Below are 18,548 nucleotides of genomic sequence, written 5' to 3'. Positions count from 1 at the left end.
AAGCTCCTTTCTCCAACTATCCCAGAACGTCAGGCTTTTCATAGAGTTGGAATGGGGAATGAGGGATATTGGCAAATAAAGGGTCAAAGAATATGATAAAGAGTGAGGGAGATACACAGAGATAAAGACAGAAAATTAGAGACCCATCTTGAGGGAGACACTGAACAAACCAATTCTCAGGTCGACATGGCTGCTAATTGGCAAAAAAAAGGATTTTGATAACTATCCTAATTCGACCGATAAAACTGACCATTATCCCAGCATTGTGGTCTAGAAATGAAGAACTAACCTGGTTCTGTCGTTGTGAATCATTGTCTCTGTTTCTCCCCACAGATGTTGCCAGGACTATTCAGTTTGCACGTCAATTCTTGTTTTTGGTTCAGATATCCAACATCTGCATCTCTTGGTTTTCTGTTCAACTTTAAAACGCTTGACACAAAAGCGATTTTCTGCCAGTTTTGGAAAAGTGGTCAGAAATATTCTTCCCACGATGTGTGTGCAGAACAAAGCACGCATTCCTTGACCGGGAATAGAACCCGTGTCACGGCGGCGAGAGCGCCAAAAGCTAGCTATTAGACTACAACGGAAGGCAGAAGGCGGCCTTGCATTTGTTCAGAATGAAAACACTTTTGCCTTTTCATTTCTGATCAGTCTTGCTGCAGATTAGGTCCTCCTTGCCTTCGAGCTTTCACAGAGTGGGAAGAGACCGTTCGGCCCATCGTACATTGCAGCTCATCAGGCATCCATGTATTCCAGTCCCAGTTTCTAGTTTTGGCTCAAAATGTTATGTGTCGTGATGTTTCCAGAGCAAATATCAATGCGATTCTCACTGTGAACTTAAACGCGTTTACACGACAATGGGACTGAGGTCTGACATGGTCACACTGTGTTGTAACCACCTTGAGGACCTGAACCTCATTTTCACCCACAGAGGGAGACACACAGAAACATATCCCGAGAGGAACAGAGGTCTCAGGATCATACCAGCTCCTTGTGCTTCTCTGGTCCACAAAAAAGCTTCTCTGACAAAGGCAGCTTTAGATGGAACACTCGCCAGTTTGACAGGCAATGAGAGATGTTGAGCTGAACTGGAATTTAAAATGGACAATAGACCTAAATGCAAGTTTTAAATTCGACATCACACTGATCCAAACCATTCAGATCCTCAGAACCTGACAAAACAGGACCAGCCATACACCTGTCTGACATTGAGCTGTAATGGAACCAAAAGCAACATTCCATTTGAATACACACTGATCCAATCCCTGCAGCTCGAAAGAACCTAAGAAAATAGCAACTTACAACATACAATTGGCTGAACTAACACGTTACACACGAGACATGTAGGATGTAAACCTACAATCGTCTGATTCAAAGTCAGATGTTTTATCTATTGTTTCACTATCCGGATGCACACACACACACACGCTGGACACCTTTCCGTATGTGATGTAAACATGGAGATCTGGGAAATAACATTCATAAGGTGATCAACCAGCAAAGATAATCCACTTTGTGTAACACGGCCCGTCAATGGCAAAGCAAATACATTTGTCCTCAGGTACCTGCTTCTGTGTCTCCTGTTCTTCTGCTGGACGTCTCCAGCATTTTATTCACAGTCACTACGCTATCTTATGATGCACTCCACTGAAATGTACTTTCATACTTGGATTTAGTGTCAATTCCAGTCAAGATCCTGAACAAATTCAGCGAGAATCCTCTGGTCATTTCCAACATGGAATTTGGAATCAGACGATTTGAACGAAGGCTTTATTGGGGCCGCCCCATCACCGCAGATCAACGTCTCAAAACGAGCCGCTGTTAGTATCAAACTGTTCTGTACCTTCCTGCAGTAAATCAGGTTAGTACAGCTCCGCTTTCTTCACATTGAAACCAGGGCGGCAATATGAATTGTTTGGAAACTTAGAGAGCGAAACATTGCTGCTGAAGATGATGATAACTTGAAGATCATACACAGAGTCTGGACAGATCAGGTCACAAGTGTTACTGTCAGCTTCAGTAGGGTCACTGGTTCGGAGTCTGAGTTTGTACTGCCCAGACCGGGATACAATTCCCACTCAGGAAATGAAATTTTTTTTATCTTCTTGCGAGTTATCTGATTGAACACTAACTCCTGCTTCCTCACAGAACACAGACCCAGTCCAACCCAGTGATTGTTTGCATCTGTCTAAAAGGACAATAGCAATAGATACATGAGAGAACTGTAACCACAAATCACCCATCTCTGAACTCGCCTTTCTGAGTTGGAAATATCTCGCTGCTCATACAGTGCTTTTGGGTCTAGATCCTGGAACTCCCTCCCTAACAGTATCATGGCTGTACCTTGAGTTCTTCCAGGGTTCTGTAAAGTAACTCAACATCTCAATCTCTGGAGTAAATAGGGATGGACAGTGATTCCTATCTCATCGAGTTTCGAACAGGGTCATTAGATTCACTATCGCGTGGAAACAGACCCTTCAGCCCATCACTGTCCCTCCAGACAATAACCCACCCAGACCCATTTCCTTCTCGCTAATGCACCAAATACTTTTGGCAATTCAACATGACCAATTCACCCTAAACTACACATCTTTGAACTGCGGAACGAAGCCCACGCAGACACGGGGAGAATGTGCAAACTCCATACAGACAGTGGCCGGAGGCTGGAATTGATCTTGAGACCCTAGTGCTGTGAGCTGCAGTGTTAACCACTGATCCACCGTGCGACCCCTACGGTTTCAAGGTGGACACCTGCAAGTGATCGAGAGAAGTGATTCCGTGGAGCGGGGTGATTGAAATAAAATGAAAGGTAAAGCCGACTGGAAGGATTGAATCAGTAAGTGAGAGAGGAGCTGGTGGAGCAAGGCTCAATGTTAGAACTAAAAGATCAGCCTATACTGCCCACTGTTTGTACTGACTCACACAACACTCCTGATCCATTCACCACAATGACCCTGTTCTCTTGGGGTGATATTCCCTCGGTACATATTAACGCAGTTCATGGGCTCCAGGAGGATGAACACATCCTCTTTATCCTGTCAGTTTAATGAAGATGGAGGTATCAGTTTGAACCCAATGCAAGAAGAGATTGCCTCTTTCTGTGCATTTTCACTGGGGAATGTCCAGCTGTGAACTATTCTTTTCTGTATAAGAGGAAGCTGATTTAAATTCTCACTGAGTAACTTTCAACCCGAAACAAATGTCCGAGTTCCTCTGATTGAATAGTTAATGAACTGCAGATCTGGATTTGGAGAGCAGTGTCTGCGCTGTCTCCGTGGATTAATGAGTTAAAGCGCCTGGTCATAACCAGACCAGGACGGTGTCAAATCCTGGCGTTGCATGTCCTTTATATTGATGGTTCGTTACTTAACCATCCAGTAAATGCCATTGTGTTGACCCACCATACCGAAAGAGACGGCTCAGAATCCTTCTGGTGTTTGAGCTCAGCCCATTGGGATTTCATGTTCCCACGTCCTACCGCCTCCTGTGGCCCCACCAGTCAACGCTCTATCTTTTAAATTCCACTTTTATTGTCCCTCCTTCTCACTTTGTTGGGAATAACGAGGTGAGGCAGGAGACACTGCAGATATCCCAGCAATGTTGTGGGAATGGCACACACACTGCAAGATGATACCCCTCCTTTTCTGCTGTCACCATTCATTCGTTCAATTGAAGCAAAGGCTTCACTTCAATCGGATAATTGGGGTGAAATTGTTTTTGTTTGGTGGATTATGAATTCTATTAAGAATTGTAAAAGCTCATCATATTTTGAGTGAAGAAATGTCACCTTACCACAGGCCTCAGTGACATAGACTCTACCCGGAGAATGTGAGGACAGTTCTACACACTCTACCCAGGGGCGGGGAAAGCCCGTTCGTAGGTCTACTCTCAAACTATCTCCGAATGTCAGACTTTTCAAAGAGCAGAAATGGAAAATAAGGGATATTGATAGACAGAGAGTGGGAGCATGTGGAAGAGAGTGAGGTGGATACACAGAGGAAATGATAGACGAGTAGAGACGCATATTGAGGGAGAGCCTGAAAATAGAAACTCTCCATTTAAAATGGGTGCTCACTGACAGAAAGTGGAATAAAAAAGAACAATTGAAGGCCAGCGTTTCACCAGCTCAAGGCAACAGAATCAGCATTACACCCGGAAAGGTCGGTTGACATTCAGAAAGTTGACATTTCTCGGCTAATATAATATTCTGATAAATATGCTGATTTGCGAAGTAAACTGACAATTACTCTGGCATTAAAACAATAAAATACATAACTAGTCTGGTTCCATCGATCTAAAACATTAAACCTGTTTCTCTCCACAGATGCTGCCAAGTCTGCCGAGTTTCTCTGTCAATTTCCGTTTCTGATTCAGGTTTCCTGCATTCGCAGTGCTTTGTTTAAAGTTACTCAGCAGTAAGTATGGGACAACACTTGATCAATCGTCAGCTCCATACTTCATTCCTCACAGCGCCAGAGACCCGGGTTCAATTCCCGCCTCAGGCGACTCTCTGTGCGGAGTTTGCACGTTCTCCCCGTGTCTGCATGGGTTTCCTCCGGGTGCTCCGGTTTCCTCCCACATTCCAAAGATGTGCAGGTCAGGTGAATTGGCCAGGCTAAATTGCCCGTAGTGTTAGGTAAGGGGTAGATGTAGGGGTATGGGTGGGTTACGCTTCGGCGGGGCGGTGTGGACTTGTTGGGCCGAAGGGCCTGTTTCCACACTGTAAGTAAGCTAATCTAATTCCCTGCTTCGGGAAGGCTGTCCCCACGATTAATGGTACGAGGAAAACTCCACTTGCTGCAACAGTGAGAAAACTGAATCCTCACCAGGAGGCGAACAGGGAAAGCAAAAAGAAAAGGCACTGTGTGTTTTCATCATGAAACCTCTTTTGTCTTTTCATCTGTGATCATTTTAGCTGCAGATTAGTTTCTCCCTTTCTTCCGATTTTTACAGCGTGAAAAAGACCTTTCGGCCCATCTGCAGGGCGGGTCATTGGACTTCCATCTATTCCTGTCCCAGTTCCCATGAACCTGCGTTTCTGATGTTACCAGGGCGAATCTAAATGGGATTCTCCCTGTGATCTTAAATGACCCAACAATGGGACTGAAGTTGGACATGGTCACATTATGTTGTAACACCGCCGAGGAACTCCACCTCATATTTACCCACAGATGGAAACAAACAGAGGGCTCAGGATTAGTCCCGTTCCATATGCTTCACATCCGCCAGTTTCTCCGACCAGCTCACCGCAGGTGGTCAAAGAGGTCTGCAGCACAGAAAAGGCCCTTCGGGCCATCAAGTCTGCACCAGTCGAAGACTGGCCCCTGACTGTTTTCATCTCGTTTTCCAACGGTTGAGTCGTCGCTCCAACAAAGTTGGGATGGAATTGTTCAATTCATAGTTTCTCAACTTTCTTTGGGGATTTCTGCGTGTTGTACCCTGAAAGACAGAGGGTTGGAGATTGCCCCCATTCCCAACCTGTCTGAAATGTCTTTTTTCCTGTCTCCTGTGTTTTGTATGTGAAAGATGAAGATAGGGTGAAATCTCCCTTTTTATTTGTTGACATTACTGAATCGCAACCGGTAGGATTCCAGGCTGTGAGGGTAAAGCTAAATGAATTTCAAGTCCATTGCCTTAAACACGCATCGACAATTACAGAACCACACTGTTCTCTTCATTTTCCAGGTGTCTCTCATTGTGGAGCTGAGAAAGAGTGAATCATTATCGGGTTGGTTTGAATCCAATCACTTCACAGTTTGTAAAAGCGTTAAATGTTGGCCCATGGTGGGTCTGGTTGTATCATCCTGATAGAAGGAACGGACATTCATTTAAAACCAAGAACAGGAATTGAATGAGAAACTCAGCAGATCTTACAGCATCTATGCAGAGAAAATCAGAGACAACATTTCTAAACTTCATCAGAACTCGGTAATCTCCCACAGGCCCTGCCAAACCTGTTAGATTCGACAGCAGCTTCTGTTTTTGCTTCAGATTCCAAGAATCCACAGTTCTTTACATGAACCATTAAAGCAATGCAGAAACTTCTTTGTGGTTCCTCACACGAAAGGGTTCCGTTTGGAGAACATTTTCCTGACCCCACTCGACACACGAAACTGTGCAGCATCCAAAACAGATGCAGCAAGAACAACCATCGCTGTTGCCCTGGGGGCTCTTGAACCAGGAACCTTTTATTTAACAGTCGAATGCGGTGAAACTTCTAACCTAACACCTTGCACGATCCTCTAAAGCAGGCTGTGACTGACTTCCCACTTCAGTCTACCCTTCCCAGAACGCCAACTGTCCTCTATCAGTTTTACTTTGCCAGAATTTAGACTGGGACATTCATTATGGCGACATGGGAACAGTCTGATCCCAACCACTACAGACACACCCATGACACTGGGAACCAGCTCTCCTCCAACCGGGACCATCTCCCTTCGAGCCTCCCAGTGTCTTGTGTGGTCCCGAGTTATTTCATTGATCTAGAGTCCAGATGAGATTTGTATTCCTCATGTACAGGAACGAGAATTCTTTCAATGTCTCCGATCAATTTATGTGGCGTCCTCTTCAAGAAGTGGAAGGTGTCTTGACTGTTTCTGCTCAGCCCGACAGTTCACCCTTCTTCATTCTCCTCTGATTCCATTTCCCAAAGAGTTCCCGAAGATTCACAAAGCTGGAAACTGTGTTATAAGGGATGCGCCTTTAACATTTGTGCACCTGCCAACTGACGATATTTTCCCAAAATCTCTTCACAATCCTCTGTCTTACACCGTGTCCAGGGATGAGAAGTCCCGTTTTGTGGAGAGATTCCCAAGGCTGGTGAGTTTCTCTTTGGAGTAAAGATGGTTAACCGGCAATTTCCTGCGGCTGTTTATAATGATGGGAGTGGGAACCGTGGGCATGGGCACTTTGACGAGCAGGAGCAAGTGTTGCCACTGACCAGAGGCAGTGAACAGAGGGACTGGGATTAAAGGAATCGAATAAAAAGCAGCACGTCTGCGCAGTACATTCACAGAATACTGCAGGAGCTCGATGGGTCTAGCAGTATCTGTGAAAAGAGAAACAGAAAGAACGGTTGGAGTGTGGTATATTTCTGATTAGGAACTCGACCAGCCTCTGTCTAATCAAATAACTGGCCTGGCCTTGCTGACATGGGATTTCTGAAGTCTGAGCGAGAATGTGCCCGACAGGAAGTTGTTCAAGATGGAGTCGGCAGGATTTGACCCTGCGTGGGGTCACATTAATGGATTAATAACCCATTGCCTTAATTACTCGGCCCCGAATACCCTTGCGTACAAGTGGCTTAATATCTCTTCTAGAATGGAGAGTTGTAACCTGAAACACCAGTATTTGGCTTGTCCTCTCTGCAGCATGACCCCAGTATTCACTGTCACCCTCTCTTGGTTCAGAACGGAGGAGGATGCTGGGAGATCAAGTTGAATGACACCCACATTGATGAGAGGTAAAGGGGATGGGAAGGATCCATTTTCATGTGCAGAGAACTTCATAAACACAGCAGTGCACCGAGTGTCCTTGTGTTTGACTAGCACTTACACCGCCAACTGAATTACAGCCATTGTAGTGCTCTTGAAGAAGACTCTCCATGGGCAAATCTAATGTGAAAAATCAGCTCTAATTGGTTAATCAGGTATCAAAGTATGAAATGTTTTCAAATACTCACAGCTGGCAGTAGAGAGTGTAGATCTACCTTCAGGGGTTCATTCTGCTCTGATTTACACCCAGGATAATGTGGGACTAGAGGGCCTCATCACAGCGGAAGGGGTCAAACATTGAAGACTCTGATGGGGAGGATATTCTCTCTATGAGAGGGTAGCAAATCAGTGGAATTCTTTCCAACAGAGGGCCCTCAAGGCGAGGTATTTTCACGGCTGAGATAGACAGACATTTAGTCAATTCACCATCAAGGGCCAGGGAGATAAGGCTGAGAAGGGGAGTCGAGGATTAAACAAATCAGCCCGTGATCTCATTGAAAACTCGCCGACTTGATCGGCGAAAATGCTTCCAACTGCTCTAATATCTTTGCTGTCACTTGGAAGATGCTAAACCCCACTGTAAACGAAGGAAAGCACAAAGTTAGGAAGAGATGACTGCAGTCAAACGGAGTCACAATTATTTATTGAAAGGAAGATCAAACTGTCAATTTCCCAGATTTCTTTGCTAACGTGGGCGGTAGAGTTGACCAAGGGAGCTGTTGATTTGAGTGTTCTTAGATATGAAACAAATAAAGGTCAGTGACATTTGTTTTCTGGCAAAATACATGGCCTCTCCTGATGCTCACAATGAAAGAGATGGTTTCCAAGAAAAGACAGAGACTAAGTCACCTCTACAGTCATCGATGGCCAAGATATGACTCGCGATGTTCTATGGGACATATGTGATTTATTGATTATTGTTCTCCAAACTTCCTTAACAATGGAACCGGGAGTGGGAGCGGGGAATTAAACCCAACCATGATTATTGCCATCTTTTATCACTCACACACAGTGTTTATTTCTTGTACATTTTATTTCACATTGTGGTTACTGCGAGTGGGCTTGTAAACTGCATCTGCTGGTGAGTTCTTTCCTCACTGTTCCTAATCTCTTCCCAAACACATTCTGCATCCTTATCTCCTGAATGAAGGTAATCTCTAACCATTGTACAAGTGTCACTAAAACCTCGGCATTTCACACGCCTCTGTATGTCATCTTCCAATATTAATTGATACTTTACTGTGTTGCAATTGTGCATAATTTGAGAAAAACAAAATAGAGACTGGTGGACCTGGGTTTCTAACACACGTTATTGCAGCTAAACCGCAGATAACTGCACACAATCCGATCATGGAAACACACACCGATCCATCAAGCAACACAGAATAAGCTCAGCACTCGAGGACATGTCAGGATCAGCACCAGAAACACAACAGAAATATTTCTCTGCCCTGCTATGTTGGATGTATTTCTCAATGAGCAATCGGGAGTGACATGTGTTCCCTCAGGAGTGACGTCACACCCGGAAGTAACCAGTATCACAGACGGTCATGTGATCCAAGTTCCAAGCCCCGGAATCCGAGACACTCAGTTCCCTGTGGATAGCTCCAAGGAACAGCCGTCCGTGGAGTTTATGGGTTAGTTGAACTTTATGAATGCAGCTCGCTAGTTGTCGGCCTGTTTCTCCGATATAGTGTTTCATGCAGTCGCTGCGTGGAATCTACACAACCAGGTTTGGACATGATGGGTATTGGGTGTTGTGTTCTGGGGAGTTTTGTCTGAGTGAGGCTGTCGGTTTATGTGTCTGTTGTAACCCAGTGTGTTCAGAGGAGTCTGACTGTCAGTTCCCAGCAATTTATTTTAATAACGGGGAGTATCCTTTTCAAATCGCCTGGTGACATATCCTCGTTGCGAATTTCGTGTGCCAGACATCTGGGAATGAAATCGTGGGGATATCCATTCTTGGCAAAGAAATTGTGTGACAGTCCCGAATTGTCACGGACCAGCTGTCCCGAGTAGCAATCCGTCCAGACGGCAAGGTTTGGTGAGAACAGCACAATAGTAATAGGACAGGGCAAACAGAAGGCAGCCAGAGAATTTCTAGAAGCAGGGCACTCATCCGCGGATTCCAGCAATAAACAGATTCATTTGGACCCAGTCTGTAACCCCAAAAACAGGAAGGAGCGGGAATGAAACCAAATCAATTCCAACTGCCCCAGGACAGCAGCGCATCACAACAGACTCTGCAACCCTGAGGATGGCACCCAGAAATGTGAGGCAAATGCTGCAAACCATCTTCCCAGCTCCGCCAAACATTCCAACACCAACTCCAGGAGGCACACGGACTCCACATCTTTCTGCTCCAGAACACTCCGGTTTTCTGCAGCAGATTATTGTACCCTGAACCCCCAGGACCAAGGTGAGGATGCCAACCCGTACACGGCCAGGAACGGCAGTGAGAGTGAGGGCAACAGCTGCCATTGTCGTATGGACAGCCACAAACACTCCCTTTGAAAAGGACTTTGTCCATATGAAAGTCTGTACAGCAGAATAACCCGGGGACCAAACAGACTGTGCTGGGGATTCATATTCCAGACAATTTACGGTGGGCACCGTTTTCCCTGAAAGTGAGTGGAGATTGATATTTCATTGCTGATGTGAAACCAGATCCTACACTGAATCTGCTCGCCGGTTTTTGTTGCTGTGGTGAAACGTTGTTCTAGCTCTCTGGTTTCCTTCATTCCTGTCCTGGTCAGGGAGGCTGGGGATTGGTCCTCTCCATCAGATGGAGGGACCAGCGCATTGTTGACCCAATTTAATCAAGAATGGAATTGGTTATCTTCACTTCTCATGGTTCATTGTTGTTCTGTTTTGTTGGATCTTACTTGAGCACTTTCTGGGACTTGACAATGCATTAAAGCGCCAGTGTGTTTGGAAGCACGGTTTGGAATTGTCTCGCTGCCATTTGTGTGAGCAGTACATGACATAGACGACTCGCACTCCCTCAAAGTCAGCATGTCAGTGTGTCTGGCAATGGGTCCGCCTTTTCCGTTTTGCTTCTGTTCAACGCTAAGAGCTGTCAGTTTTTGGATTCGCTCGAGTGCTGAGGGGGTAACACAATTTGTGTGGTATTTTTCTTCAGGCCAAACTCCACCCTCCAGGAAAAATAGCCAAACGCGCTGAGTAACAAACAGCACGGTTTGTTTAGCAAATGGTCTGTTCAAGCTGGTGTCAGCTTCTGGAGCGTCTCAGAGTTGCCAAGCACGGAAACAGACCCTGCTATCTAACTTGCCACTGCTAAACAGATAACCGAAATTAATCTAACCAATATTTGCCAAAATTTGTCCCTTATCTCTCCGAACCCTTTCAGATGCCTTTGAAATGTTGTGAGCGCACCAGTCTCTGACACTAAATATGACAATTCATTCTGTACACACGGAAATGTCTGTGTTCAAAACAAGTGTCCCTCACATCCCCTTTAAATATTACTGTTCTCACATTAAACCAATGTTATCTCGCTTTGAACTCATGTGCCTTGTGAAAAATTACTCCCTGACTCTTTTCTCTGTCCGTCTGCCTCATGTCTTTATAAAATTCTGTCAGGCCTTTCCTCAGCCCTGAAGCTCCAGGGAAAACTGTCGAAGACAATTCAGCTTCGTGCTATTGTCCAAACAGTGCAAACCTTGTAAACCCTTTCAAATACTTTCGAAATTGTTCCACGTTCGTTACTGAATGCGCGATCTGTTAGTGCCTGAAGTGAAGCGATGCTGAAACGCTAGTAATGAGATTTTGGCGCACTCGGCCTCTGTGGTAGTGTGGCCGAGTGGTCTAAGGCGCTGGATTTAAGCTCCAGTCTCTATCGAGTCGTGGGTTAGAATCCCACCGCTACCAGCGGTTGCTCCGCTGCAAACAGTTGAGCAGAGCAGAACCTCTGCAGGCCGTCTGCGTCTTCGTTGTTGTGTTTGCCGCTGCTCAGGTCAACTCAGGAAAACAGTGTGAGTCCTTGCATTCGAAGCCTCCTCAACCCCTCTGCTTTCGGATATATGCGTGGCCAGCTTCTGTGTCTCAAATAGTCAGTGCATTTGGCTGGAAGTTTGGTGGTTCGAGCCCGCCCTTATCATCGAGTATTTCAGTTCAAGTCATTGAGACCAACCACCTCCCGACACGAGAACCCACCCGAGTCTGCAGCTGGATGTGGCCCCAATCTCTCCAAGGCCCCGCTGCCAACAGAAAGCGGCTACTGCAGCTTCAATCAGCGGCTTCCTGCTCAGCCCTGGGACACAGCACCTGGAAAATCCTTCCCCAGGAACGGCTCTTCCCGTGTGAAAGGGACAACTATTCCACTTTAAATTGGACACGGCTTCAGAGGATTGTTCCTGTTCTTGGAACGTTTCATAAACAAAACTCCTGTCTCGCAAATAAGAAGTGGGAAAAGTTGTTGGCAGGAAGAATAGAGAAAGTGTTGACTGTGAGGACTCTGTCTCGTCAGCAGATGGGATTCCATCTTATGGGCAAGTGGAGACAGCTTTCACTCAGGAACAGAGGTGTGATCAAACACAGTCGGATCGGCGTGTCCAAACCAACCCCTACATTGGGTTACAATACTGCAAGTGGAGCAGAGAGATGGATTTCTTTAAAGGAGGGGAAGGGCCCATCGGGAGGCTTGAACCTACGGCCCTGAGATTAAGCATCTCATGCTCTACCGACTAAAGTCGCTGGGCCTGGCTCACGATTGATGAGTGTGTCATTTCATACTGAGCATATTTCACCCGGCATTGCAATTTGCAAGGATCCAGTTCATTCCTCCCAATCACAAATGTCATCATTCACACTTTCCATTTCTCAGCTATTATTCCTTCAGAACATTATTATCTATTTAGCACTTGTCTCTGGATTTAAGACTCAATATAAAGATTTTCATATTTTTATCCTCATCTTTATGTCGCCTGGGAAATCAATCAATTGGGAAATTCCCGAAGGAAACCCAATCATTCCTGTTTCGAGTGTAAGGAATCCCATCTGCTGACGAGACAGAGTCCTCACAGTTAACACTTTCTCTATTCTTCCTGCCAACAACTTTTCCCACTTCTTATTTGCGAGACAGGAGTTTTGTTTATGAAACGTTCCAAGAACAGGAACAATCCTCTGAAGCCGTGTCTAATTTAAAGTGGAATGGTTGTCCCTTTCACACGGGAAGAGCCGTTCCTGGGGAAGGATTTTCCAGGTGCTGTGTCCCAGGGCTGAGCAGGAAGCCGCTGATTGAAGCTGCAGTAGCCGCTTTCTGTTGGCAGCGGGGCCTTGGAGAGATTGGGGCCACATCCAGCTGCAGACTCGGGTGAGTTCTCGTGGTTGCAGTCTCGGGACATGGTTGGTCTCAATGCTTGAACTGAAATCATTGAGGCTCAGTGCGAAGGGAGGGTTCGAACCACCAAACTTTCAGACAAATGCGCTGACTATTTGAGACACAGAAACTGGCCACGCAGATATCCGAAAGCAGAGGGGTTGAGGAGGGTCCGACTAATATCAACATACCTCTATTTCCCCATCTCCTTGCCACCCTTTCCTTCACCCTCTCTCCTTCCCCTCTCCTTCACCCTCTCACCTTACCCCCTCTCCTTCCCCCTCTCCTGCCCCCCTCTCCTACCCCCAATCTCCTTCCCCCTCTCCTCCCCATCTCCTTCCCCTTCTCCTTCCTCCCCTCTGCTACCCCCATCTCCTTCCCCTTCCTTCCCCCCACTCTCCTTCCACCCGATCTCCTCAACCCCCTCTCCTTACCCCATGTCCCCCTCCCTTCCACCTCCTTCCCCCTATCTCCTTCCCCCTTCCTTCCCCCCTCCCCCAACTCCTTCCCCATTCCTTCCCCCCTCTACTGTCCCCCATCTCCTTTCCCCCTCTCCTCCCTCCTATGTCCTTCCCCCTTCCTTCCCCCTCTCCTTCCCCCTATCTCCTTCCCACCCTCTCCTTCCCCCTATCTCCTTCCCACCCTCTCCTTCCCCCTTCCTTCCCACCTTCTCCTTACCCCTTGTCCTTCCCTCCCCCTCTCGTTCCCCCTATCTCCGTCCCCCTATCTCCTTCCCCCTTCCTTCCCCCTCTCCTTCCTTCCTTTCCCCCTCTCCTTACCCCAATCTCCTTCCCCCTTACTTCCACCCCTCTCTTTCCCCCATCTAGTCCCCCCTATCTCCATCCCACTCTCGTTCCCCCTTCCTTCCCCCCTCCTTCCCCCCATCTCCTTCCCCTATCTCCTTCCCCTATCTCCTTCCCCCTCTCCTTCAACACCCTCTCCTTCCTCTTATCCCCTTCCCCCTTCCTTCCCCCTTCCTTCCCCCACCTCTCCTTCACCCCTATTTCTTTCATCCTTCCTTCCCCCTCTCCTTCGCCCCCTCCTTCCACCCCTCTCCTTCCATTCTATCTCCTTCCCGCTTCCTTCCCTCCTCTCCTTCCCCACTTTCTCCTTCCCCCTCCCTTCCACCTCCTTCCTCCTCCCTTCCACCTCCTTCCCCCTCCCTTCCACCTCCTTCCCCCTATCTCCTTCCCCGTTCCTTCCCCACCCTTCCCCACCCTTCCCCACCCTTCCCCACCCTTCCCCCCCCTTCCCCACCCTTCCCCCATCTCCTTCCTGCTTGTCTCCTTCCTTCCCCCTCTCGATCCCCCATCTCCTTCCCCCATCTCCTTCCTCTATCTCCTTCCCCCTTCCTTCCCCCTCTTCTTCCTTCCTTACCCCGTCTCCTTACCCCTTATCTCCTTCCCCCTTCCTTCCCCCCCACCTTCCCCCATCTCCTCCCCCTTTCCTGCTTATCTCCTTCCCACTTCCTTCCTCCGTCTCGTTCCCCCCATCTCTTTCCCCCTTCCTTCCCCCCTCTCCTTCCCCCTATCTCCTTACACCCCTCTCCTTCCCACCTATCTCCTTCCACCTTCCTTCCCCCCACGCCTTCCCCCATATCGCCTTCCCCCTTCCATCCCCAACCTCTGCTTCGCCCCTATCTCCTTCCCACTTCCTTCCCCCTCTCCTTCCCCCTATCTCCTTCCCCCTTCCTTTCCCCCTCTCCTTCCCCCATCTCCTTCTCCCTTCCTTCTCCCCCTCTCCTTCCCCCATCTCCATCCCCCTTCCTTCCCCCCTATCTCCTTCCCCGTTCCTTCCCCCACTCTCCTTCCCCCATCTCCTTCCCCCTTCCTTCCCCCCTCTCCTTCCCCCCTATCTCCTTCCCCATTCCTTCCCCCACTCTCCTTCCCCCATCTCCTTCCCCCTTCCTTCACCCCCTCTACTTCCCCCTTCCTTCTCCCCCTCCTTCCCCCATCTCCTTGTCACCCCATCTCCTTGCCTTATCTCCTTCCCCCTTCCTTAACCCCCTCTCCTTCCCCATCTCCTTCCTCCTTCCTTTTCCCCCTTCCCCCATCTCCATTTCCCTCACTCCCCCTTCCCCTTCCTTCTCACCCCTCTACTTCTCCATCTCCTTCCCACTTCCTTCCACCCCTCCTTCCCCTATCTCCTGCCCCCCTCTCCTTCCCCACCCTCTCCTTCCCCATCTCCTTCCCCCTATCTCCTTCCCCCTCTCCTTCAACACCCTCTCGTTCCTCCTATCTCCTTCTACCTTCCTCCCCCCTCCGACCCACCCTCTCCTTCCCCCATCTCCTTCCCCACCCTCTACTACCCCCTACCTCCATCCCCCTCTCCTTCACCCCCTCTCTTTCCCACCTCTCCTTCACCCCCTCTCCTTCCCCCTCTCCTTCCCCCCTCCCTTGCCTCCCTCTCCTGCCCCCAATCTCCTGCCCCCTCTCCTTTCCCCATCTACTTCACCCCTGGGTGTGTTACACTGACAGAGAGGGGTCAGTCTGCTCTTCGCTGGTTGTGATTCATTGACTGAGTGGGGTCAGTGTGTTTTTCCCTGGGTGTGTTACATTGACAGAGTGAGGTCAGTCTGATCTTCCCTGGGTGGGTTACATTGACAAAGTGGGGTCAGTCTGGTCTTCCCTGGGTGGGTTACAATGACAGTGTGGAGTCAGTCTGCTCTTCCATGGGTGTGTTACATTGACAGAATGGGGTCAGTCTGCTCTTCCCTGGGTGTGTTACATTGACAGAGTGGGGTCAGTCTGGTCTTCCCTGGGTCTGTTACATTGACAGTGTGAGGTCAGTCTGCTCTTCCCTGGGTGTGTTACACTGACCGAGTCGGGTCAGTCTGCTCTTCCCTGGGTGTGTTACATTGACAGAGTGAGGTCAGTCTGCTATTCACTGGGTGTGTTACATTGACAGAGTGAGGTCAGTCTGCTCTTCCCTGGGTGTGTTACATTGACAGAGTGAGGTCAGTCTGCTATTCACTGGGTGTGTTACATTGACAGAGTGGGGTCAGTCTGCCCTTCCCTGGGTGTGTTACATTGACATTGTGAGGTCAGTCTGCTCTTCCTTGGGTCTGTTACATTGACAGTGTGAGGTCAGTCTGCTCTTCCCTGGGTATGTTACATTGATAGAGTGGGGTCAATCTGATCATCTCTGGGTGTGTTACACTGACAGAGTCGGGTCAGTCTGCTCTTCCCTGGGTCTGTTACATTGACAGTGTGAGGTCAGTCTGCTCTTCCTTGGGTCTGTTACATTGACTGAGTGGGGTCAGTCTGCTCTTCCCTGGGAATGTTACATTGACAGAGTGTTGTCAGTCTGCTCTTTCCTGGGTGGGTTACAGTGACAGAGAGGGGTCTGTCTGCTCTTCCCTGGATGGGTTACAATGACAGAGTGGGGTCAGTCTACTCTTTACTGGGTGTGTTACATTGACAGAGTGTGGTCAGTCTGCACTTCCCTGGGTGTGTTACATTGACAGAGTGAGGCCAGTCTGCACTTCCCTGGGTGTGTTACATTGACAGAGTGGGGTCAGTCTGCTCTTCCCTGGGTGGGTTATATTGACAGAGTGAGGTCAGTCTGCTCTTCGCTGGTTGTATTACATTGACAGAGTGAGGCCAGTCTGCACTTCCCTGGATGTGTTACATTGACAGAGTGGGGTCAGTCTGCTCTTCCCTGGGTGGGTTATATTGACAGAGTGAGGTCAGTCTGCTCTTCCCTGGGTGTGTTACATTGACAGAGTGAGGTCAGTCTGCTCTTCCCTGGGTGTGTTAGATTGACAGAGTGGGGTCAGTCTGCTCTTCCCTGGGTGTGTTAGATTGACAGAGTGGGGTCAGTCTTGTCTTCCCTGGGTGTGTTAGATTGACAGAGTGGGGTCAGTCTGCTTTTCCCTGGGCGTGTTACACTGACAGAGTGAGGTCAGTCTGCTCTTCCCTGGGTGTGTTACATTGACAGAGTGAGGTCAGTCTGCTCTTCCCTGGGTGTGTTACATTGACAGAGTGGGGTCAGTCTGCTCTTCCCTGGGTCTGTTACATTGACAGTGTGAGGTCAGTCTGCTCTTCCCTGGGTATGTTACATTGATAGAGTGGGGTCAATCTGATCATCTCTGGGTGTGTTATATTGACAGAGTGGGATCAGTCTGGTCTTCTCTGGGTGTGTTACATTGACAGAGTGAGGTCAGTCTGCTCTTCGCTGGGTGTGTTACATTGACAGTGTGAGGTCAGTCTGCTCTTCCTTGGGTCTGTTACATTGACTGAGTGGGGTCAGTCTGCTCTTCCCTGGGTGTGTTACATTGACAGATTGCGGTCAGTCTGCTCTTCCCTTGGTATGTTACATTGATAGAGTGGTGTCAATCTGATCTTCTCTGGGTGTGTTATATTGACAGAGTGGGGACAGTCTGCTCTTCCCTGGGTGTGTTACATTGACCGAGTCGGATCAGTCTGCTGTTCCCTGGGTGTGGTTCATTGAAAGAGTGTGGTCAGTCTGCCCTTCACTGGTCACAGTGTGTTTCAGAGAATCCCAGAGACACGCCATCACCAGCCTGTCTCTCGCCACCATCCACACACTGCCCCCTCCGCCTGTAACCCACTGTCATTAACGCATCGACCTGAGTCTGACCGTCCCCTCCGAACACATACCACCCCCTGCTTGACACCCAACGCCACCTAAAACCGTCCCCAGCCTGAATCTCACCGCTCCCCAAACACCGCCCCTAGACTGACCCTCACTACCGTCCACCAACCACTACGAGCCTGACTCCACCGCTATCCACCAACCGCCCCAGCCTGACCCCACCACTGTTCAACACTGCCACAAGCCTGACCCTCACCACCACCCTCACACCGCCCAGCCTGACCCTCACCGCCACCCACACACCATCTCCAGCCTAACCCTGACTGCCAATTTAGACAGGCTCTGTTCCAATTTTCCAATATATTGGCACTCCCACCAATTTTCTAATGCAACGGTACTGTGCACCAATCTCCCATTTATTGTTTCCACCAAATCTCCCATTTACTCATATCCTGTAGTAATTGTTCCATTTTCTGATGCCCGAGCCCGATTCTACCATTTAAGGGTGTGCTACTCTAATTCTCCCATTTACTGTCTCCATGCACCAATTCTCTAATTTAGCTCCACTTTGCACCAGGTCTCTCATTTGCTGATGTCCCGCATCAATTCTTCAATTCTTTGTTTCCTCGCACCATTTCCCCCAATTACTGACGTCCTGAACAAGTTCTCCACTCAGTGTTGCCTTACACCAATCCTCATACTGACTGATGCTCTCGCCCAATTTAAGGGTGCCCTCCTCTCATTCCCGCATCTAGTATTGTAATGTCCCAATTCTCCCATTTACTGCTAAACTGAAACTCTCCCATTCGGTTCCAACTGCACTAATTTGACAATACCAGATGCCCCATTCCAAATTCTCTTATTTCCATAAGCCCTTGCCCAATCCTTCCATTTAGTAGTTCCTTGGAATGATTCTCCATTTTTGTGGAGCACTGCCAGAATTCTAAGACTGAGTCAGAGACAAGTTGGACTGAAGTGTCTGTTTCCATGTTGTACATCTCTATGATTGTACGACTGTTTATGGCTCCGCTGCTCTGCACCATTTATCCCATTTGCCAATCCTGCACAAACCCTGAAACTGCACCAACTCTCCCTTTCAGTATTATCCTGCCCAATATAAAGGCCGCTGCATAAACTCCCCAATTCCTGTTGCCCTG

General features: G+C 48.4%; 1 non-coding gene across 1 annotated transcript; it reads left to right on the top strand.

Annotated features, from left to right (window-relative positions):
- The first annotated feature begins 11,302 nt into the window (after positions 1-11,302).
- trnal-uaa (transfer RNA leucine (anticodon UAA)) lies at positions 11,303-11,384 on the top strand. Its single transcript has one exon. It is a non-coding gene; the product is annotated as a tRNA-Leu (tRNA).
- The last annotated feature ends 7,164 nt before the right edge of the window (positions 11,385-18,548 follow it).

This window comes from Chiloscyllium punctatum, unplaced genomic scaffold (assembly GCF_047496795.1).
Source record: "Chiloscyllium punctatum isolate Juve2018m unplaced genomic scaffold, sChiPun1.3 scaffold_110, whole genome shotgun sequence".
Taxonomy (NCBI): Eukaryota; Metazoa; Chordata; class Chondrichthyes; order Orectolobiformes; family Hemiscylliidae; genus Chiloscyllium; species Chiloscyllium punctatum.
This window is presented reverse-complemented; position numbering and strand designations above follow the sequence as displayed.